This window comes from Calypte anna, chromosome 15 (genome assembly GCF_003957555.1).
Source record: "Calypte anna isolate BGI_N300 chromosome 15, bCalAnn1_v1.p, whole genome shotgun sequence".
NCBI classification, from domain to species: domain Eukaryota; kingdom Metazoa; phylum Chordata; class Aves; order Apodiformes; family Trochilidae; genus Calypte; species Calypte anna.
Genome location: NC_044261.1, coordinates 12825223 through 12846849, shown reverse-complemented (window position 1 = coordinate 12846849; position 21627 = coordinate 12825223). Strand labels below are relative to the sequence as shown.

General features: G+C 45.3%; 1 long non-coding RNA gene across 1 annotated transcript; it reads left to right on the top strand.

Annotated features, from left to right (window-relative positions):
- Positions 1-16450: 16450 nt before the first annotated feature.
- LOC115599225 lies at positions 16451-18660 on the top strand. The gene is made up of 3 exons (XR_003988227.1): positions 16451-16655; positions 18343-18410; positions 18532-18660. It is a non-coding gene; the product is annotated as an uncharacterized LOC115599225 (long non-coding RNA).
- The last annotated feature ends 2967 nt before the right edge of the window (positions 18661-21627 follow it).

Below are 21627 nucleotides of genomic sequence, written 5' to 3'. Positions count from 1 at the left end.
GAAGGTTTAAGTCCCTCATCTGTCTCAGTTAAGTATGGAGCACAGGGTAAGCTGTAGTCTGGGGATGTCTGCAGGGCCACATGTTCCTGTGTGTGTGTGCATGTGGATCTCAGTGCACAGTGAGGGTGGTTTCCTGCTTATCCTGCACGTTGTCATGGTTGTATGGCTGGGAGGGCTGAGTCTGGGTGGACATTTGTGTCTGTGCATTTCTGTGAACATGTGTGTGTTTGTTTCCTGGCTGGGGAGGAGGGGATGTGCACTGGGAGCTGTATGTGGCTGTCACATCCTTGCTAGCAGCAAACCATGTCATGTCCCTACCTGGACTGCAACATGACACACAACTTCAAAACAGCAGCAACAGCAAGCTGAGCACCCACAGGAGAAGGCAGAGCTGCTCTTCTTGAACCTCAGCTAGGAAATCCTGCCAACCCCGGCAGAGCATGCCGGGATCCACTCTGGCTTTTGGATTGGGACTTGGAGAGTGAAAGAGAAGGAGTAATTTCTTTGCCATTGCCCTCCAGCCAGGAAATCCAAACCCCAAGCATTTCCCAGGCCACAGCACATTGGAGTCGAAAGAGAGTGTCAGCAAACAGCTCCCACGTCCAGCCAGAAACACCCACCCAAGACACACACGGGGAGAGCAGAAGCAGAGGAGAATTGTTCCAGCATCACTGTGGTTAAGATGCTGAGACAATCTCGAGTTTTCAGGCCATAGCTGTCAGGATGCTTTGGTATATTCATCACCCCCTGCTCCATGGTGATAAAAATTTACACAGCCAACGAAACGAAGATTAATTTCATGTGAAAAGCTGACAGAATGGCCCATGTCATTGCTTTATTTGTGCCAGCACTCAGTAACTCGGTGCAAGTTCCACTGAGGTGGCAGACATCCCGTCCCCTTGAGCCATCTCTTCTCCTCTCTAATGATGCCACTGCTCTGACAAAACCAAGCAGCACAGCCGGTATGTGCGAATTTGGAATTAATTTTCTTCAGAAAGGTCAAGTATGTTAATGAGCTTTTGGCTGCCTGTGGTTTTTTTTACTTGTGTTTTTCCCTTATTAACGGGTAGTAGAGGGTAAAAAAGAAAAAGGAGAAATAATTACAGAAATAAAAAGGAAAGAAGGTGGAAAAGAAACTGTGAGCATTTGGAAGAGGGGAGGTTGCAGTGCACTTTTTATGGGTTCTCCTTTTCCAGGACTGGGGCAGACTAATTGTATCAGTGCAGGTCTGTGCAGTTTGCTTGAAGCTGTTGAGCGAGGCCAGGGATGTCATGGATAGCAGAGTTGGTGTAACCTGGCACGGAGGAGGTGAATTGCACCTCCTTTGCACTCAGGAATTGATGGCAGGCCTGCATGTTGGCAGCTGCCTTCATTTTCTGAAAGAGGTTCATGGGCTGAAGCTCTTGTGCCCGTTAGTGAGAGGAGCTGGGAAGGAAGCTCAGCTGCCTTGGGAGGAATGCCAGGGCCCACTAATCCATCTGGCTTAGAACTCCAACAAATGGGCAGTTTAAAGAGAAATTGTCCCCATCTCTGGGGGAACTGGCATCAGCTGTTTGAAGTAAGTGTGATGACAGCCACCTCTCATCCCTGCGCTCCCAAAATCCCTGCCTTTATTTCTGCAAGTTAGAGTTTGCTTTTTCTCTGGCATCCTCATGCCAGGGGTTGCCTTGTTTTCTTAAGAGTGTCAGAGCTGGCAGTGCTGCCTCCCTTGCTCATGAGTCACACTGGCCAGGACAGTTCATCTAATTTTAGTTCACTTAAGCAGTGTCCAGACTAAATTAATTGTTGAGGTTTTCTTTCTTGCTAACAGTAAGGAGGAACACATATCTCACCTAATTTAAGACGAGAGAAATTCCCTACTGGCAGGAGTTTCTTTCTCCATTGAATATAAAATGAACTTAAACAATTAGCTTGGCCTCAGTCCCTACCTTTTAGAGGCTTAAAATTATGGGGCATGATTTCCCCCCTCATTTTCTTCTCCCTGCTCCCATTCTGGCTCTTATTTCCATATGTAGTCTAACTCGAGAGGCAGAGGAAATTCATCAGGTCTCACAGAGGCTGTACTGGCAGGATAGAAGCAGAAAGTGTCTTTCCCTCTGGCTTGCCCAGGCTGGCTCCATGCTTACCCACTGCTGTGGCCATACAGCCTTTGGCTGTCACCTGGTCGTTTCTCCCTAACTTTACTGGAGTTAGCCCAACACAGGGATTCCTGGGCATTGTCCAAAAAGCCTTTTGTTGACTTTGGAGGGTACATGTTTTGCCATCCTGGCTGCAGCGCCAGGAGAAATGATGTGGAATGTGACACTACCAGTGCTGTATGTAACATATTTCAGGATGTCCTTAATTAGAGATTTTTTGCTGGTTTACACCTTACACAGCTGGTTCTGTCCTGTGGCTCCTTCTGCTTGTATGATCCTGGCGTGCCCATCACATGAGTCACTGTGCAGCAGGGCTGCCTCAGACTCATGTCTGGGGCATGGATTTCAAAAGCACTCAAGTGACCAAACTTAATGATTTTCAGCTGACTTCCTAATATTGTCCTAAACATGGAATTCCTACCCATAAACCACTGTGCTGCCCACGATCTCCCCCCTCTTTCCCAGGCTCTGTAGCACATGGAAGCACATTCTGCTCTGTGACCCTGCCCCAAGGTGGAGTGCTCTGGCAGCCAGGTAGGGTGGGATTCACCAGAGGAGCTGCACACATCATCTCAGAACATTCATGGGCATCATCAGCACTTGCATGCAGTTTTCCACAAGAAAAGTTGTTGTCTTGTGAAGTGGTTGCTTGATTCCTCCATGGAGATGACTGCATTTCTGTGATGGAAAGAAATTATTTGCTAAACTTTTTGTATAAAAATAATTGCCCAGGATAAAGGGGGCACAAGGGATATTCCAGAAATTTCTGTGACATTACTTTTTGAGAGCTCAATCCTAGCAACAGAAAGAATATGGAAAGTGTGTGTAAAGAGATTGCCTCATTCATGAACATGGTGAAGTAGGGCATCCCTCCTCTTGTGTCCTGTTGTTGCCTTGAATATCAGAAGAGGACAAGATTTATAAGAACGTGACTTCTTAGGGGAACTTCTCATCCAGTAGCTCCCTGGGGTTTTAGCTAAACTGTGGGATATTCAGTGTTTCCCAACTTTTGTGTCAAGGACAGGCCCCTCTTATCCCAGATCTGAAATGTGGCTGAGCACCATTTCTTCTTTTCTGCCCTCCCACGCTCTGGTTTCCATAGGAAGGAATCCTGGGCATGTGGGTCAGGGAGCTGTAGCATTCTCTGCTCATGTCACCACTCTGATTCAGGACTGAGACAACACAACACACCTACCCCATCAGCTACACAAAGCCCTTGGGACACTCAAAGCCACATTTTCTCAACATGCCAAGTTCCTGAGAAAATCCAACCAGTTGTTTTGGTGCATAAATGGAAATTTAACCCTTAAGACCAGACAGTGAATCTATGAAGTGAATCAAGGGAGTGGGTTTGCTGTCCCTCTTCTGGTGTCCTGTGCTTACAGGTACCATTCTCAGATACCTGGAGCATGGTGTCCCTTTCATCCTGATGTTGCAGTGATTGTTTGCACCATTTTCTCTCAGTTTCTGATTCTTCCTTTCCCTCTGTGTTTTTGTTTGTTTTGGTTTGGTTTGTTTTTGTTTGTTTGGTTGGTTGGTTGGTTTGTTTTGTTTTGTTTTGTTTTTCCCTTGTGTAAGAGCTCTGGCACCTCTGATGGGAGGTCACCAGTGAGATTAGTCAACTGCCTCCAAATATTAAGACTTCCTGAGCTGCTGTGAAGAGCTGCCAAGGCTTTCCTCCCTGCTGCTTACCACAAAACCCAGTGTCTCTTTGCCTCCCTCTTTCCTCCCTCCTCCCTCCTAAGAAATGCAGATGTCCATCCAGCAGACAGAGTGGGAGGGGGAGGCACCCACCTCAGCTGAGATGCATTTTGCTGGACTACCAAAAGCAGAGTGGCCCCGGGGTAATGTTGGTGTTAGGGATGTTGCTGGAAGGTGAGCAACCCCCATCTGCAGGGGAGATGTTCCTCCAGGGACTGGGACAGGTTCCCGTGGGGATCTGACCCAGTGGTGGGACTGACCAAAGGCTTTTATTTCTGCTGGAAAATTTAATCAGGTTTTTCTGCCAGCAAACTGAAGGGATCCATGGATAACTGGGAAGGGGGTCATGAAAAATAAATAAGGAGAGCATGAGTTGGGTGTGCAAGGACCTGTATCTTCCTTAGAAACATGGTAGGGGGTTACAGATTGATAGAAGTTAAATATCTCTGCCCTAGTCATGATCCTGAATAAAGATGAGAAAACCCCTGCTCCCAGTGAAGTGAACTGAGAGCCCCAAGGCTGCCCTTGTCCCCAAGGACACCATGGCACTGGGTGAGCATCTCCAGAGCAATGGGAGAGAACTGGCTTTGAGGGTAGGGTCTGCACCTGGGGCTGTGGGGAGGGAGCAGGATAGAAGGGGCTTGTTTACAGGAATGGAGTGTAAACCAGGAAAGAGAAAGAGGTGGAACAGAATCCTGAGAGAAGCAGAAGAGATAAATACAGTGGGAATGCGAGGAAGGTGGGATGGCTGGTAGCTGTGTTTGTAAAAGCCAAGGGTGAGGGGATACTGCTCCAAAACCACAGAGATCAACCACTTTCAAGTGAAAGCATTATTTTTTTTAAGAATATTATAAAAGCCCCACATCCTAATCATTCAACAGGATGAGGAAAAACTCCTTGCTCCACCCTAGCATGTGCTGAGGTAAGGCTAAAACCACAGCTCCTCAGGCAGGAGGCTGCCAGCACTGCACACACAGCTCTGGGCTCCTCTGTTCTTGAGCATTTGGGGCACCCAAACTTGCAAGGATCCTTCCTGCTCCCCAGCTAGAACAGAAGCAGCTGCTTTGGAGGAACCATGAAGTACTCAGCCATGGCTGAGTCCCTTTAGCTCCTTCTTTTTGCTTGTAACTCCTTTTCTTAAAGGTCACAAGGAGACTTGCCACTCTGTGCAAGGCTCCTCAGCACACCAGCCACCAGCTCTTTGTCTTCTTCCTAGGAATTTTGAAGCTGCACTGAACATGTCTCGAGGAGTTCTTTGGGAGCATCACAATTGTCCCATTCTCTGCCAGATTATGCTAAACTGAGACCACAGAGACCTCATTTAATTCCTGTGTTTGTGTAGGTGTAAAGGTATTTGAGTTCTCCATAAACATGGGTATGAATTAATTTAGATTTTAATTTTCTTTAAGTTGGATTCTTTACCAGTGAGAAAGCCAAACCCTCGCTATTAAAAGCCCAAGTCTTAACTAGAAAAGGCTTAAATTAACAAGTCTTAAATTAACTGATTTCTAATTGTGGTCTTGGGGTTGGTCCTTGGGGTGTCCCCACTGGCACTTTAGCAGAAATGCATTCCGGGGACTGACAGCCAGATATCAGCAAGGAAAAGAAGAAAAGCAAAGCACTGAAATGGGAGGGTAGGGTGACTCGAGGACAGCTCTTGCCTTGTTTGATGGCAGCTTGAGTAGGGCTGTCACGTTCCCGGGTGGCATTGCTGTGGTGAAGGGATACAGTGAGACAAATGAGAGGGGCAGAGGTTACATACATGAGCTAGGAGGTACAGGGACCATCCCCATTTTTATGCTGGGTAGAAAATCAGATGGAGCATGTTTGCTCCTGCCCTGAGGTGAAGAGCAGCAAAGGAAAGGAGCAGGGGATTTCTCTAACTGCAGCCTAATCCTCCTTTGGCTGCTGCAGAGGTTGCAGCACTTCCCGACTATGGGCTGGCGCTTTCACTCACACACATCTGTGACTGATGGGCAGAGAGTATAAACACCTCATTAGTGCTATAATTCACTGGTTAGAACTCAGACTGTGCTGTGGCAAGGAAGGGAAAAATAAAAAATTAAAAAAAAAAAAAAAAAAAAAAGAGTTGAGAAAGTTCAATAAAGAAAAAAAAAAATGGAAGAAGGAGAAGAACGGATGTAAAGGCCACACAAATCATTCCAGGGAGTTATCTGACCTGCTTTGAAAACTTTAATTGCTGATAATGGACAACCTGTTGGGTGGTATTTTATTAACACTAATAGATTTTTACGGGATATTTCTCACATTGCTCTCTCAGAGCCTGAGGAATACATTAAATATTAAAAGTTAATGCTCTTGGTTGCTGTTTCAAGGACGCCCCGCTGATAACGAGCTTTCCCGCAAGTTGGAAACCAGGAGAAAACATGAGCAGCTTTTGCCACTTATGGCCTCTGCAATAATAATGAGGAAAATACTTGAATCTTGTCTGCACCTCAGCTGAGGTTCTTGAAGTCCAGCCGAAATGCTGGGTGATGGTGGGGCTCAGCCCAGAGCTGGTGGGTAAATCTTATCTCAAATCATGGATATGCAGGAGCTGGGTTCCTGAGGCCCACGCTGGAAGCAAATGCTCCTGGCTCCCAGGGGCTACTTTACATTTCAGTTATTCAAAGCAGAGGCCTGAACCAACAACCTGTACCTGTTTCTCAAGAGAGCTTACATCTGAAATGGATGTGCTATGGTATTTTTCTTTAATATGCCTAATGGTTTGATAAAAATGTTGCTTCCACACTCATTTGTTACAGAAATGACCCAGCTGCCTGGAACAGAAGCAGAAGTGCCTGAGAAAACAGCTGCAGAAGCTCCAAGGGGCAGCAAGGGCTGTGCTGGAGAAGACTCTTGGCATCCCGAAGACCTACACACAGCAGAGAACCCTCAAAGTATGTAAGGAAAGGTCAGTTCTGTAACCTGATGGACTGAAGCAGCCAAAAAAAGGAAAAGGAACTAATGCCAACATAGGGAGGTTTGCTGGAGGGAAAGTAAATTTGAAAAAGGTGAGAAGTAACCAGCTTATGTGATGAGTCAGAGTGAGGTCCTACATTAGAGTTGAAAAGTTGGAACAAACATTCCTCTGCATGAGTGAATCCTGGATTTCCTCTTTACTGCCTTCTGAGGACACACCAGCATCATCAGTGATCATGGCCTGGACCTAGAAAGCAAGCAGATCTTTTAGGCCCTGTCTCAGTGAGTTGCCCATGGTGTCCTCTCTCATACCATCTCACTTGTGGCAGCAGTGGTCTTGGTCTTGGATCCTTTTCTGACCACTAGTTATACAGCCACCTTCTTGTACCAAACAAGTGGGGACTGACCCCAGAGAGCAGTTGTCTGCTCATAGATGTAAGCCTGGCTTGGGTCAGAAGTGTGCATTGTGGGGTTTAGACTTGACTGGGGAATGTTTACCTGATCCCATTTAGACCAGCTTGCTGTCCTTCGAGGACAGGACACAAGCTAGTCCACATCAGCTGGTTTAGATGCCATGATGTTTTTCCCTGGAGTGGCCTGCAAAGAATCTTACAATTTAAGTGCAAATGTGTAGACAATGACTGAGTAGAAGTTTTTTGACTTACACTAAAAGTCACTGTAGCAGCTGCAAGGCAGTGGTAAGTAAGGCTGGGAACTTCACTTTCTGGAAGATCCTACCTTGCAAGTTGGACAGGGTGCTGCAGCCATGATGCTGGGCAAGGGCAGGGCCTCGGTCATGGTTTTCTTGTACATGGGGTCTTTAAATTGCTTGCACTGAACTGGGTTCAGGTGGTTTTGTAGTCTTTTCAATTCTGTATCTTCTGTTGCTGAAAGATAGATTTGAATCTGGGCCCTCTGTGAGTTAGGGAGGAGGTTACTTACAGGGTAGTGGGGAAGAAGGCACAGATTTGGTGCAATATTCCTTTCCAGAGGAGTAGATCCTTTGGCTCACATGCTCCAGTATATCCTTTGTTGCAAGGCTGCTGTTTAGTAATAAAATGGTCTTAGTTACTTAAGGGGAATTGACTGCTTGGTCACTTCTTCTCCTGCCAGCCCATCTGTTCTCCCCGTCGTCCCTCCCATCCCGTAATGGCAGCTTTTCCTGATTGACCCCACAGCCTTAGAAAAACCTTTTTGCTTAAACGTATATTGACCTCAGTCTTGCTGCCCAGTGAATTATGTCACAGCTGGCAATCTGCAAATCATAAATCAGACCTCAAACCTGGGGCGCTGCCTCCTGATGATAGGGATCTCAGCCTGTATCGATGGAGGTTGTACCAGGTGCCTTCATGTCTGACAACTGGGGGGAACACCCTTTTTATGGGCTTTTTCCTACAGTCATCCTGTAGGCCCTGTGATTTTTTTACTTTCCTTTGATATTTTTTTATATCCCTTGCTTGTCTGTCTTTGCACTGTGTGTAACATTTCATGACTTGCCTTAACCTACCCTTCAAAGGGAAAGCAAAGGAAGCTGTCCAACTTGACATTTTGGGTAATCTTAATGCTAAAGGTAGCATTACTTGCACCAGTCCTCCCTCCCTATTTGATTTTGTGTTGATTTCTTGTTGTTGTTGTTGTCCCTGATGTGATTCTTCTGATAAGGACAAATGCACTGGACAAATGAGAAATTTAATCGTACTGGAAATGTTTCTCATGTACTTTGTAATACAAAATAATTTCAACAGATTCCCTTTACATTCATCATCTTTTCTGCCCTGTCTTGGGATGTACTTGCTTGTTGTCATGTTGGTGGGTAAGGGATGGGGAATACTCCATGAAATGTGAAGCATCATCATAAACTAAATCAACCCTTCTGTCTCTGTACAAGTACTGATAGAGTGGGAAGGAGGGAACTCATTCCATGACAGATCCTTTGTAAAAGGGAGATCTGTGTTGTGCTTGACTTAGATAGTAGAAATGCCACGAGTTTTCATAATTCATTGCTATTTTCTGGGGTGAGGAAGGGCTTCCTCTTGGAACAGAAAAGAGCAGGACTCAAGTATCTGCACATCTTGCATGGGTGGCAGTTCCAAAAAATGAGAGGTGTTTGCTTGTTTTCCCACATCTCAGACTGGGCCACATAAGTTTTTGTCTTCATTCTGTCTGTGTTGGAATACACAAAGCTGGGAATGAGAAAGAACTTATTTTTTCATTCTTCCAGAGCTAGTGGAAATATTAACCCTAGTGACAGACCCATCTCTTGTTTGAGATCTTGTTAGCCTGATTTTATAGCTTGGCACAGAGTGGCACATTCCTTCAGTGTGCCACGTGCATTCCTCAACTCAGGAATGTCTTGAGTTCAGGATACATTTCCTCTTTCTCTGTGTCTTGACTTACTTTAGAAAATGCAGAAAGTTATGGCTGGTGATAACTTCTGACAGTCTGCATGAGACTGGGGCCAGACCTGGCAAGGATGGAATCAGTTCAGGGCTCCAGATGTCACCAGGGACGTTATGAGAGCCCTCAGCACCTCAGTGGTGTCCCGGGCTAGGGATGGAGATCAGGCTCCAAGATAACATGGTGATGAAAGGCACTTTCAAAAATACTGACACACAGACAGATAAAAGAAGGTGCAGTAATAGTGTGTAGAAATAAATCCTTCTTATTTGGCTTTTGATCTTTCAAGTTTCTTATTTTAAGAACTTTCTTAGCATATCTTAAGTCAGCAGCAACGTTACCTCCTCCGTTTTTAACAGCCTTACAAAAATGTTACAAAAAGAAATGCATTCATGGATCTATTTTAAAGAGGCCATATTAAGCACTGTCTTTATTTAGATTAAAATACTCCCCCACAATGTTTGCAGTATAATATTTGTGGCACCAGCATGTGCAGCAATGCCCAGAGAATGAAACTGGCTGGAAATTCCCTCACCTGCTTTTGTTACTGGGGAGGATTCAGATGCAAATGACTCAGAAGTTGAACTGGTGAGAGAAAAATAAGTAGGTTATGGATTTTACTCCTCTTTTACTAACATAGATTGCAGGCACAGGTAATGACATTTGTGATTTTAACACAAGATTTGAAAGCAGACTGTGTCCCTTCAAAGAAAATATGAGCTCATAAATACTGTGAGATTAGAGGTCCAGAGGCCTGAAGTGGCAATGGCTCAGGGTTTATGGCATTCCTCAAGACATGCAGCATAAGATGTTCTGTGACCTGCCTTTTATGAAGATCAAAAGGCTTAAAACTGTTGAAAATAAGATTTTCACTTCATTCAGGGGGAGACACCAAGCTGTCAAAAGGGAGGAGGCTCTTTGAAGTGTGGAGATAAGGACCTCTCTAAGCTTCAGTCATGTAGGAAAGCCTTTTCCTGGCAGCAGAGAACATCTTGTTCAGTTGGAGTGGCTGTGCTGAGGTGACCCATGGGAGGGAACCAGCTGGGATGATTCAGGTAAACAGCTCACCCAAAGTATTAATGGGACCAAAACAATGTTTGAAGAGGATTGAAAAGGCTGGGGAAATGTAAAAATTAATATATGGGAGGAAGTGGGAATTGTGTGTGTGAATATCTCCCTGCACTTCAGGACCAACCAGCAAAGCACCTGTTCTGGGGAGTTGGAATAACAAATATACTCCTACATGTAATGTCTCAGCCTCCTATCTGAGTGTGGAGGAGCAGGTGGGAATGCTCAGAAAGGGCTTCTGGGTGGGAAAAGGGTGAAGAGAGACAGAAGATAGCCTCACACTTGTGCTTTCTGGCCAAGAAGCTGAGCTAGTGTGGGGACAGGAGGGAGGAAACAATTCAGTGCTGCTGTGGGTTGGGAGTAGCTTGCCACTAGTAGGAAATAACTGTGGAAGAAGCTTTTGGTGAGAAAGCTCCTGCTAAAGGCAGGGCAGCTGCCCAGCACTGCTTTTCAGGCTGTCCCAGAGCACAAACACTTAGATGTTTGTTCATTCCCATTTCAGATTTCTCAGGCTGGTTGGCATTGCCAGCTGGGTTATCAGAGTGCCCTGAGAAAGTACTTCTGCAGAGTGCTTTTCATGTAACCAGAAGCTGTTAGCACTGAAAATCTGCCCCAAAATGGATTCTCCTGAGCTGGTAAGAATACTTTCTGGTCACATTTATGCAAGTTGAAATGGCATCTAGACAAGATAAATATCCATTATGTTTTATTTTCTTTGTGCTGATGAACTAAGGAGACATTTACTTTTGGTTCAGTGACTTTTTAAGAGAAAGCAGCTAAACAAGACAGAATAAGACTAAAGTTTGACTGCAGGTACTGTTTGATACATGTGTTTCCTCTGTAATAAGCTCAGCCTCTTGGCTGACAATAAGATAGTAGTTCTCAGCCAACATCTTGGAAGATGAAGGTGAAAACAGAACAGTAGTAATAACATGGCCCAACACTTCATGTCCAAATATTGAATTCCCTCACAGCAAAATGGGGTTTTTACAAACCTTGTTCTAATTATAAGAGTTTGCATAGATACTCTAGGAACTATTCTACATCAAATTGGTCAGAAATAATTTGATGGTGTGGCTCCCACTGAAAAAAAAGTCATTTTTGCAAAACTGAAATGGTTGAGTAATGACAATGATTTGGCTTTTTTTTTTTTTTTTTTTTTTCCCTCCAGAGGAGTAATAGAGAGAAGAACCTGACTGAACTGCAGCTGGAGATTTTATTTAGGTGATATTTTTCTTATCAAACGACTTCTTGTTTTTTGTTTCTATTTTTAGTAGTGGGGCAAAAATGAAAATCTGGAGGGAATATTGAGATCTTTTTCAATTCTTTTCCAAACCAAAACACAAGTAATTCGTCAAAGTACAAAATTAGGTACCAAATGGAACTTTAGTTTTATTCCTCAGCCTGACAGTGGTGTTACACACAGAGTGAGCAGCACAGGTTTACAGATATCCTAGAAAGTTTACAAATATTGCAGAGGGAGCTGCCTGTTTCTCTCAGCAAGGTTTTCCTTTGTTCCTGAATATTCAGATTTCCTTTGTCATCCTTAAACCAGTGATTTCCCAGGTACCAGAGCAGAGAGAGCTGTTGTCAGCTTTCCTCTCACCAGCATAATGAATCCTGCATTAATGGGCCCACAGGTCTGATTCAGCAAGGAAATTACTGTCCCTCTATCCCTTTAATTGTAGGTTTTAAAACCACAGCATGGGGATGCACATAAACTATTACATTGTCATTTAATCTGGAGTCAGTCCAGTCTGAACCCTGAACACCTGGAGCTGGTCCAGCTGAGTGGCAGGAACAGGGCTGAGAGTCCCAGTAAGCACCAGACCATTTCTCGTATTTGCAGGGCATCTGTTTTGCCTGCCCTTGCAGTACCTTTGTCTGGTCTGGAGAAGATCCTGGGTGTCTGGTGATTTTATTACAGCCTGGCACATTTGAGGGTAAGCCATTCTGCTTGTCAGCATGCTCCCAGTAGAAAAGCTGCAGTGAAAAACCTTGCTCTGGGCTTTGAAATCTGAACTGCAGCCAATTCCAGCTGAGGGATGTGACGATCGCCTTTTGCTGTGAAGTTGCCATCTGAACAATGACACCCTTGTGTGGTTTGAAAAGACAACAAGTCATGAAAAGGAGAAGTGTCATATCTGTGACTGGGTAGATATCAGTTAGCCAGCAATCCAGGCTCTCAGCCTTTCCTGAAATGGTGCACCTCAACATTCACAGAGTTGCTTGCAGGGGACAAGCAACTTTAGTGCCTGGCAGGGTCATGGAACAGATCATCCTCAGTGCAATCACACAGCACCTGCAGGATGGGCAAGGGATCAGACCCAGCCAGCACGGGGTTAGGAAGGGCAGGTCATGCCTGACCAACCTGATCTCCTTTTATGATCAGGTGACCCGTCTGGTGGATGAGGGGAAGGCTGTGGATGTGGTCTACCTGGATTTCAGCAAAGCCTTTGACACCGTCCCCCATAGCATTCTCCTGAAAAAGCTGTCAGCCCACAGCTTGGACAGGAGCACCCTGTGCTGGGTTAGGAACTGGCTGGAGGGCCGGGCCCAGAGAGTGGTGCTGAACGGGGCTGCATCCAGTTGGCTGCTGGTCACCAGTGGTGTCCCCCAGGGATCAGTATTGGGCCCAGTTCTGTTTAATATCTTTATCGACGACTTAGACGAAGGGATTGAGTCCATCATCAGCAAATTCGCAGATGACACCAAGCTGGGAGGAAGTGTGGACCAACTGGAAGGCAGGAGGGCTCTGCAGAGGGACCTGGACAGACTGGAGAGTTGGGCCGATTCCAACGGGATGAGGTTTAACACAGCCAAGTGCCGGGTCCTGCACTTTGGCCACAACAACCCCATGGGGAGCTCCAGGCTGGGCACAGAGTGGCTGGAGAGCAGCCAGGCAGAAAGGGACCTGGGAGTCTGCATCGACAAGAAACTGAACATGAGCCAGCAGTGTGCCCAGGTGGCCAAGAAGGCCAATGGCATCCTGGCCTGTATCAGAAACAGCGTCACCAGCAGGTCCAGGGAGGTGATTCTTCCCCTGTACTCAGCCCTGGTGAGGCCACACCTCGAGTACTGTGTCCAGTTCTGGGCCCCTCAGTTTAAGAAGGATGTAGAGGTCCTGGAACAGGTCCAAAGGAGGGCAACCAGGCTGGTGAAGGGACTCGAACACAGACCCTATGAGGAGAGGCTGAGAGAGCTAGGACTGTTCAGCCTGAAGAAGAGGAGGCTCAGGGGAGACCTCATTGCTGTCTACAACTACCTGAAAGGAGGCTGTAGCGAGGTGGGAACTGGACTCTTTTCACAGACGACCCTCAACAAGACAAGAGGACACAGTCTTAAGTTGTGCCAGGGGAGGTTTAGGTTAGATATTAGAAAGAATTTCTTCACGGAGAGGGTGATTAGGCTATGGAATGGACTGCCCGGTGAGGTGGTAGATTCTCCGTCCCTGGAGACATTTAAAAAAAGACTGGATGTGGCACTGAGTGCCATGGTCTAGCAACTGCTCCGGTGGGTCAAGGGTTGGACTAGATGATCTCTGAGGTCCCTTCCAACCCGGCTAATTCTATGATTCTGTGACACATATGCATCCCAAATTTTCTTTTTTTACAAGCTCTATTGCTCAACCATCTGGTCATGCTTCTGCTCCTTTGAAAGCTGTGCCTTGTAAATAGTCCTGGGAACCCAAGAAAGTCACAGGGAGGGGAATTTCTGAGAGATGAGCTTTTCCTTAATAAAATAATAGTCTGAGAAGAGATCACAGCTTGTAACAGGCAGTGAGATCCTGCTGCTAATATTCACTGAGAAACTCTGCTTCTCAGGGCTGTGCTTCACACCCCAGAATCCAGCTGCATCGTGTATGTGCTGCACAGCTCTCTCAAAGTCAAATGGTTCGTGGCACAAAGGTGAATATTTTTCTGTGTTCATACAAGTTCTGACATCTCATCTTTTGTTCTCAATTCGTTGGGACAAACAGGGTCTGCTCATTTATTATTTGCCACTCCTCTAAGACCCCAGATGAAGTCGTTGCACCAGGTCTTACCTAGTTCATTCTGTGAACTGTTTCAGTAAACAAGATGGCAAATGGTGAGAGGAAGAGAGGGAGAGAGAGAGAGGTGGAGCTTCTCTGTCCCTTTTGCAGATGAGAAGCTGTGGGCTGGAAAATGAATGATTTGCCCTGAGTCTGAAAAAGAAGTGGTGAAAGAATCAGGACAGCAACTCAACTCTTCTCCATTCAAGACAGAAACACCCTTTTTTGCTGGGTGTGACAGCTTGGTGGAACACACTGGGGACCAGAAGGTAAAAATAGAGCAAAAGTGTAACCCAAGACAGGAAGACATCAGCTCTCTTCTCCACCCTCCTGTCCATTGATGTGGCCAGCTTCTTCACTGGTTCTCTCTGGTAGGGGTTCCAGATATTTTCACCTGTTCCATACCACAGTGTTGGAAGCAGCAATACAAATGCTATTTGCTGGTAAAGACTGCAGTAAAAAGCTTATGTTGCAAGATGAAGCATCCCTGTCAAGTCTATGCCTCGTTCCAAGAGGCTGTCCATACCCATTTCCCATGGGTTAGGAGTATGCAATTGCAATTCTTCATGAGATCTTTCTTACACAAGCTACAAACCTTGTAATATCTTTCATTCCCTTTGTCCAGACTAAGAGCAGATGTTGGGAGAGGATCCAGACCCTGGGTATTACACTTAGAAGAGGTCATATATATAAATCCCGTTTCTTTCTACAGCTGTAATATAGTGTGTATATTCCTTATTATCAGAGAGATCCAGAGCACAGGGGAAAGCATAGAGTAACCAGAATTATGTGGATCTTGGGAGGTTTCTCCCTGTTAAGAAAAGCTGCGAGAATTATATGTGGAAAGCCAAACTTGGGAGGAAAAGGACAGGGGTGAGGAAGGAGGAACCATTTTAAGTACAAAAATGTCTGAAGGGAACAGGGAAGTGAGAGGTTTCAAGGCTATATGAGCTGGTGTCATATGCAAGGATAAGAGAGCCTTGATTTAGGCAAGAGACAAGCCAGCAGGCAAGGAATTTGCTCCAGAGTCTTTCATAGATCCTGCATGCTACTATAGCTAACAATCATGTCAATAGGGTTTAAAAGGTGCTTCAGAGGAATTGGGAAGCAAAGACAAATAAGGTGGGTGGCTGAGGGAGGAATGGAAAGTCCAGTGGTTACTGAGTGAGGCTTGAGTGTGATGAAAATCCTGGCTGTGCTCCAGTACAAGATTTCCTATCTCATTAATTATATTGCAACAGGCTCCAGGGCTTTCTGGGATACAGATTTTTTTGTATCAAAAAGGCCAGACAGATAGCAGGGAGAGGGGTAATAGGATAAGGTTGCTGTGTCCTCTCCAAGCCTTCCACTAGGATGCCTTCAAGGTGAAGCTCCATGCTGTTCCCTTGGTGCACATGGGCAGAAATTGAATGGTTTGTGGAAAATGAGGAATAATTATCTCTTGGAAATGTCCTCTCTCTCTCTCAAAACTTTACTCCATCCCCTTTTGTTATAACGTGTATGCTCTTGGATGGCATTTTTTTGATACTGAAAGGAGCTATTTGAAAACTGTTTCTTGCTTTGAAAATCTGGTTACTTTAATCTAGGTGAAGATAGTGGGGGTGTTGTGATGCTGTTTGTTGTGGGCAGGACTCTTGGCAGGCTTCTCATGAAATTTTATCTGTGCAAGACAGTAAGAATGGCAGCTGCCACTAGTGATTGGGGCTTACTACTAGTAAGGAGGTTGGCTTTTAAGCCTCTTTTTATCACTAAAGTGTGGAGGTATAAGATGAGGAGAGAGAACCATTGGAGCCCTGTTCATTGTGACCACACCACTGTTGTTCTCCTTTGTGCTAGAGGCAAACACCAAAGCTTTGTGCTGGCCAGGGAACTCCTTAAATAAAGAAACACTCTTAGGACGCTGATTCCAGATAATTTTTTTTTCTAACCAAAAGTGAAAAGGCTTGAGAACCAGAGCCATCCTGGAATACCCAGCCTGCCTCTCCAGCCCTGTGATGTGGAGGTGTGTAGCACCCTCTAGAATGGCCAGAGCAGAGTTAAGCCTCCTGGTCCATCTCTCCTTCTCAAAAAAGTGCATGATGGGATTCTCTTTTGTGGCTCTCCCTCCTCTCTGCAGAGCTGTGTGTTTGAAATGATATCTATTTCTCTTTGTGACAGCACACTGTGACTGCTGCTGTGACATTCTCCCGAGCTGACATCCCGACCGGTGTGACACTGATGCCTTTGGGCAGAAATCAGAGCCGGTTTGCTCCATGTCTCTGTGTAACCACGATGCCTGTAGCACCTCTGAGAGCCCCCAGTGCCCTGGTGGGGAAATGGAGCAAGCACGTGAGCCCCAAATGAACTGCCAGAAGAAAGGAGGGATTAGCCACAGTGAGCCTGCTCCCCGTGTTCAGGTTTAAGTCTTCGCACTGATGTGGGGTTTTCCTTCTTTTTTTTTTTTTTTTTTTTTTTTTCTCTCTTTTCTCCCCTTGCCTGAGGATTGGTTTCCTGTTCCTCCCCCGGTTGCAGAGTCCTTGGGGAGCTGGGTCGTGAGCTGGAAAAGGAGCTCACAAGCATCTGATCAGCCCTTATTAGTGTTGAGAAAGATCTAATAGTTCCTGGCTTCTGGGACCATTACCTGTCATTTAGTTTTATTAAGTCAGTGATGAGAAAGTTTAAAATTAAAGGCTTTGTAAATTGGATTCCAGTTTGAAAGGGAGGCACCTACCAGGAAGTTAGCACCAAAGCTTGCAGATGGGCCACTGGGAACAAACCAGACTTAAGCATTTATCTTTGGCTGGTTTCACAAAGATCTTGTGCCAAGGCATGGAGGGGAAGTAGTTTCTGGCAAAGGCTTGGAGTACCCAGAAATCTTCAGCTGTGTGAACCATATAATCCTTCCCTTGCCTGGCTACTCATGTTCAAACCCCCAGCTACTGTTCAAGAGGAAGGGTGGTCTTCTGGTTGAGTCATAACCCATTGCTGTGAGTCCTGATTCTGCTTAAAATGAAATCATTTAATCTCCTCAATTGTCATTTCTGGATTTATGATGAGGAGGGACTGGTGTCAGTATTTTTTTTTTTTCTTTTTACCTGTTGCCTGTTTTAGGTAGCCAGTTCTCTGGGATAGGTACTGTCCTTGACTCTTGTGCTTACAACAAAAGCTCCAGCCCCTTTCAGTCAAGGCAAAAATAAAAACATTTAAGCCCCTAATGGAAAGCAAAATGGACGAGCCACCTAGTTGAGAGAAACATTTCATTCTTAGGAGCTGTAACATTGTAGTATTCTCTGCTTTGGGGATTTACCTTTGATTTAGCCATCCAGAAGCACTTCCAAATGAAATACCCAATTGCAATAAAGCAATCCAGCTAAGTAATTATGGTGTGACAAGGGAAGCTTAGGGGCCAATCACAACAAAGAGCTGCTGTCACTTCTCTTTTCTCAGCTGAATAAAAGTCTCATGGTGACATCACTCTGATGAGAAGCAGCATGAGCTGGTGGTTGTATGTACAGTCTGGGAATCAGAATTCTTGCTTATTGTGTCTCAATTTGTCTTGGATTTGAGTGACATGGGAGAAGTTACCTGAGGTCAGAATTTTAAGGTTGACTCCTGCCCATCCTTGCATTGTTAAATGCACAGATTGTGCTTACACAGCTTTACATGAAGATTTAAGGTTCACTCTTTGTCTGTGAAAGGCAGAGCACAATGCTCCACCAAAGCACATGGCTTAGCCAGTTAATAATAGATTGTGAAATTGTTTATCTCCTGAAGGCAGAATGTCCAAGGATGAAACAGAGATTCCCTTTAAAGTAATGGTTTCTTGGGAAACTGAACTCAGGTTCCTCCCTCCCCCCCCATAGCTTGGCATTTTCCAGCTCCCTCTACTTTGCCCTTTTTGTCCATGTTTAACAGAGGTAAGATTTGTTAACCCTTGAGGCTGGAAGGGATGGCCTTGGACCAGCCACCCATACAGCCAAGCTTCAGGTGTGAATCCTCACTTTAAGGAAGGTTCACCTCTCTTTGATGGACAGACCAGGACTGAGAGCTCTCACACCATACAAACTCCCAATGAAAAGTGCTTCTTGTACCTTCTTTTCCCAGAGAACTTCCAGACCACACAGGCAGGAGGTGGGATAATGTATACCCAGAGGAAACCAAGACATGGAGAAGTAAGTAGGAGGGGCAATAAGTTTGCAGAGAGCAAACACTGTGGGCAACCTTGGACCCAGAATTCCTGCAAAGTGAGATGATGCACATGTTAACTCCAGGCCTTTCTTCCTGTCTCCATAGGATAGCAGTTCCTTGGTTTCAGCTAATTACCACATTCCCTTGAAGGAGGAGAGATGCCTCTCCCAAGTTTCTCTGCTAGCACTGTGAGAGAACTGATCTCTGAGCTGCTCAGTGGTTACTGACATCATTCCTGTGTTTCCAGCCATGTTCCTGACCGCAGGGCTTTCAGAAGGTAATCTGGGGAGATTGTATCAAATGTAAAATGTTCCTAGACATTACTGGAGCCATGATGTAATGAACCAAGGTTTTGTTCTTTAAATGCCACTTTGCTGAAAAACCACAGGCCCAAAAACATTGTTCCAGAAAAGCTGAGGAGTTTTCAGAAGGAAGCTGAGATCTTGTGCTGGGCTGGACTGTTCTGGGCTGCAGTGCTAGGAGAAAAGGTTTCCAACTAAATCCTGTGTTGTTGGCTTGGTAAGGTCTGGATTGAATCTCTGATATAGACAGGAGCCTCTTTCTGAACAACCACTTCTTTGTTTCTGCTGCTGGGATGGGAAGTGTTGCCCATGGAAAAGGCAGCAGGGCCATGCTACCTGGCTGCTCTGAGTTTGTGGTGTGGTATTTGTGGTAATTGTGACAATTCCAGCCCAAAGCCTTTCCTCAACAAAATCCCCCCAAAACGTGATCCCCTCCTGTAACACTGCTTTCTTAGTATCATCTGTGCTGGAGCAGAGAACCTAGTTCTCAGTATCTCAGTGCTTTGAAAGGCCTTTAAAACCCTTTTCAGAGGGACAGAGATTCCCAGGTCACGTGTCTGTGAAAGTCCTCCTGGCATATTTATATCTGCCAGACCAGGATGAGACTGCCCATGCTTTGATGCTTTGGGTTTCAGTACCTGTTGAAATCCCCTGAACAAATGGTGCTATTAATTACAAGGCCTGGCTTTGATGAATGATCCATAGGGGACAAGATTTCATTTTGTGTAGGGGAAGGTAAGTGGGATGGGGCCTTTCTGAGTGTTCAGTGATGCAGGAGAGGTCCTGGGTGTTGCCTGATCAAGGGGAAGTTGCTTCCTCTCTCTCGAGTGCTGTAAAGTCAGTGTCAAGTCACTGTGGCATCTGGGTTATGTCACCTTCTGATGGGGCTACCTCACTATAGGGTCAGATGTACTCAGACAGAAACCAATTCAGCACTTGTCCTAAAAAGCTTTTAGAATTACCCTAAGGGTTACAGCTAACCTTGTCCTAAATGGCTTTTCCCTGCCCCGTGCCCAGGACATTTTAACACCAGAGAAATGAGCTTGGGGTTCAGATTCTTAGTCAGATATGAGACATGAGGGAAAGCCATGGGGTGTTCTTAGGGAGAGCATCCTTTTGAAAAGCTCAGGTCAGTTGAGCAGGAGTCTTACAAAAGCTGTTCCTGTGGTAAGGTGATAAGACAGACTGTTATATTCTTTTTGAGAGAAACTTCAATTGAACATAATTGAACTTTCCTAAGGGAACTGCACTGAAAAATTTCCTGCACAGCTCTCATCAGGAGACTTTGGAGTCAGGAGGACCAAAAATAACACTATTCAGGCAATAAGTTTAAAATAAAAAAAACCTCTTTACCAGAGTGTCTAAACAGATTGCAGAAGTGATTGACAAGAAAGATGTTGGCCAAAGGTACAAATACATTCATGGAACATTTAGATGTGTAACTGGAGGAGTCATTGCTGGCTGTGCTGGTCTGCCCTTTTAGAAAATCTTCAAGCAGATTACTCAAATGTTACCCAGGTAGAGCAGGGAAAGATCAGTCATAGGAGGATGTGATTTTTATGTTCTCCTTAAACCACCTGTCTGTGCCTTCTAGTGGAGATCAAGTACTGAGCTCAGATTATTTTTTTTCTCTCCCTCAGTATGACATTTCTTTTTCCTCTTCTAAATATTTTTGCATCTTCTTGCCCTTGTGATGGTACTTGAAGATGGCAGTGGATTTTGGTCTTCTGGCAGTCTTGTAGTGTGTTTGCCTTGTTTTGGGTCCTGTCTGCATACATTGAGACATAGGATGTGTCTGTGATGTGGGGACATGGTAGTGCTCAGATTTCATTCCTACATGTAGGTAGGATTAAGAGAATATTACCCTTGTGCCTTGATTTTCAGAGGCCATGCAGTGTCTCAGACTGGGCAGTCTTGCTTTAGTCAGTGCTTCCCAAACTTCAAAGATGCAGAGCAGGGCATAAGCTCCAGAAATGTGTTTTCCAAATAGACTACAAAGCTGAGAACTAAAGACAAGAGTCTCTTTCAGCTCCTGTCATTTGGGTGTGCTCGTGCCACACATCAGTACAAACTGTCAGGACATATGGAATTGTGTTCATGTGAGTCCAGGGGTTTTGGATCATTTTGTGTGGGAAACCCCACAGTACTCTGCTTGTTCCACTGACAGGCAGCTCATGCCTCTGCATGACAGCATAGAGACAGACCACTTGCAAAGAGTAACAGAGGAGGATGTTCTGATTGTGAGCCCAAACTGTTCTTACAATAACAAATGTAGCCCTCCAGATGAGACAGGTTCTTCTGTCTGCCACAGAGATGTAATGTATAGACACCTAGAAATTGTTTTTTGGTTAGGTCAAGACAAAACCTGCTCCTGTCCTCCTCTGTTTTCCATGTGTTAAGTTCCAGTGATCCAGTTTCCATGGAATTACCCATCATTACACTTGAATCTTCCCAGCTGAGGATCTATTTCATTCCCTTCAGCTGCAAGACACCTGACTTAGGTGAGCAGACCCCTGCCTGCAGTCTCAGCCTGAGCCACCCATTTAAGCACATTCTTGGCTGAAAATGGGCCTAAGAATGGGTGAAACTTGGCACTGAGGGGGTACACAGAGTGAATGCTCTGTGTTAAACATTTAAACTGGAAGTAGGGTTTAAACTTGAAGACAATGTTCACTCCATTTTTATGTGTTTGTAGGGCAGCTGTCTGACCTCCTCACCTAATTTGCAAATAATCTTGTCAGGACAAATTAGTCCATGCTGAGCCTGTGCCATTGAGAACAGATGGTTATCAGGACCTGCACTAGTGAGTTTAAGGTAGTTCTGGTAACCTCTGCAGTACAGGGGAGTCACAGGGGTAGCAATTACAGTGCAGAGGTATGATTTTTTATTAAACAGAACA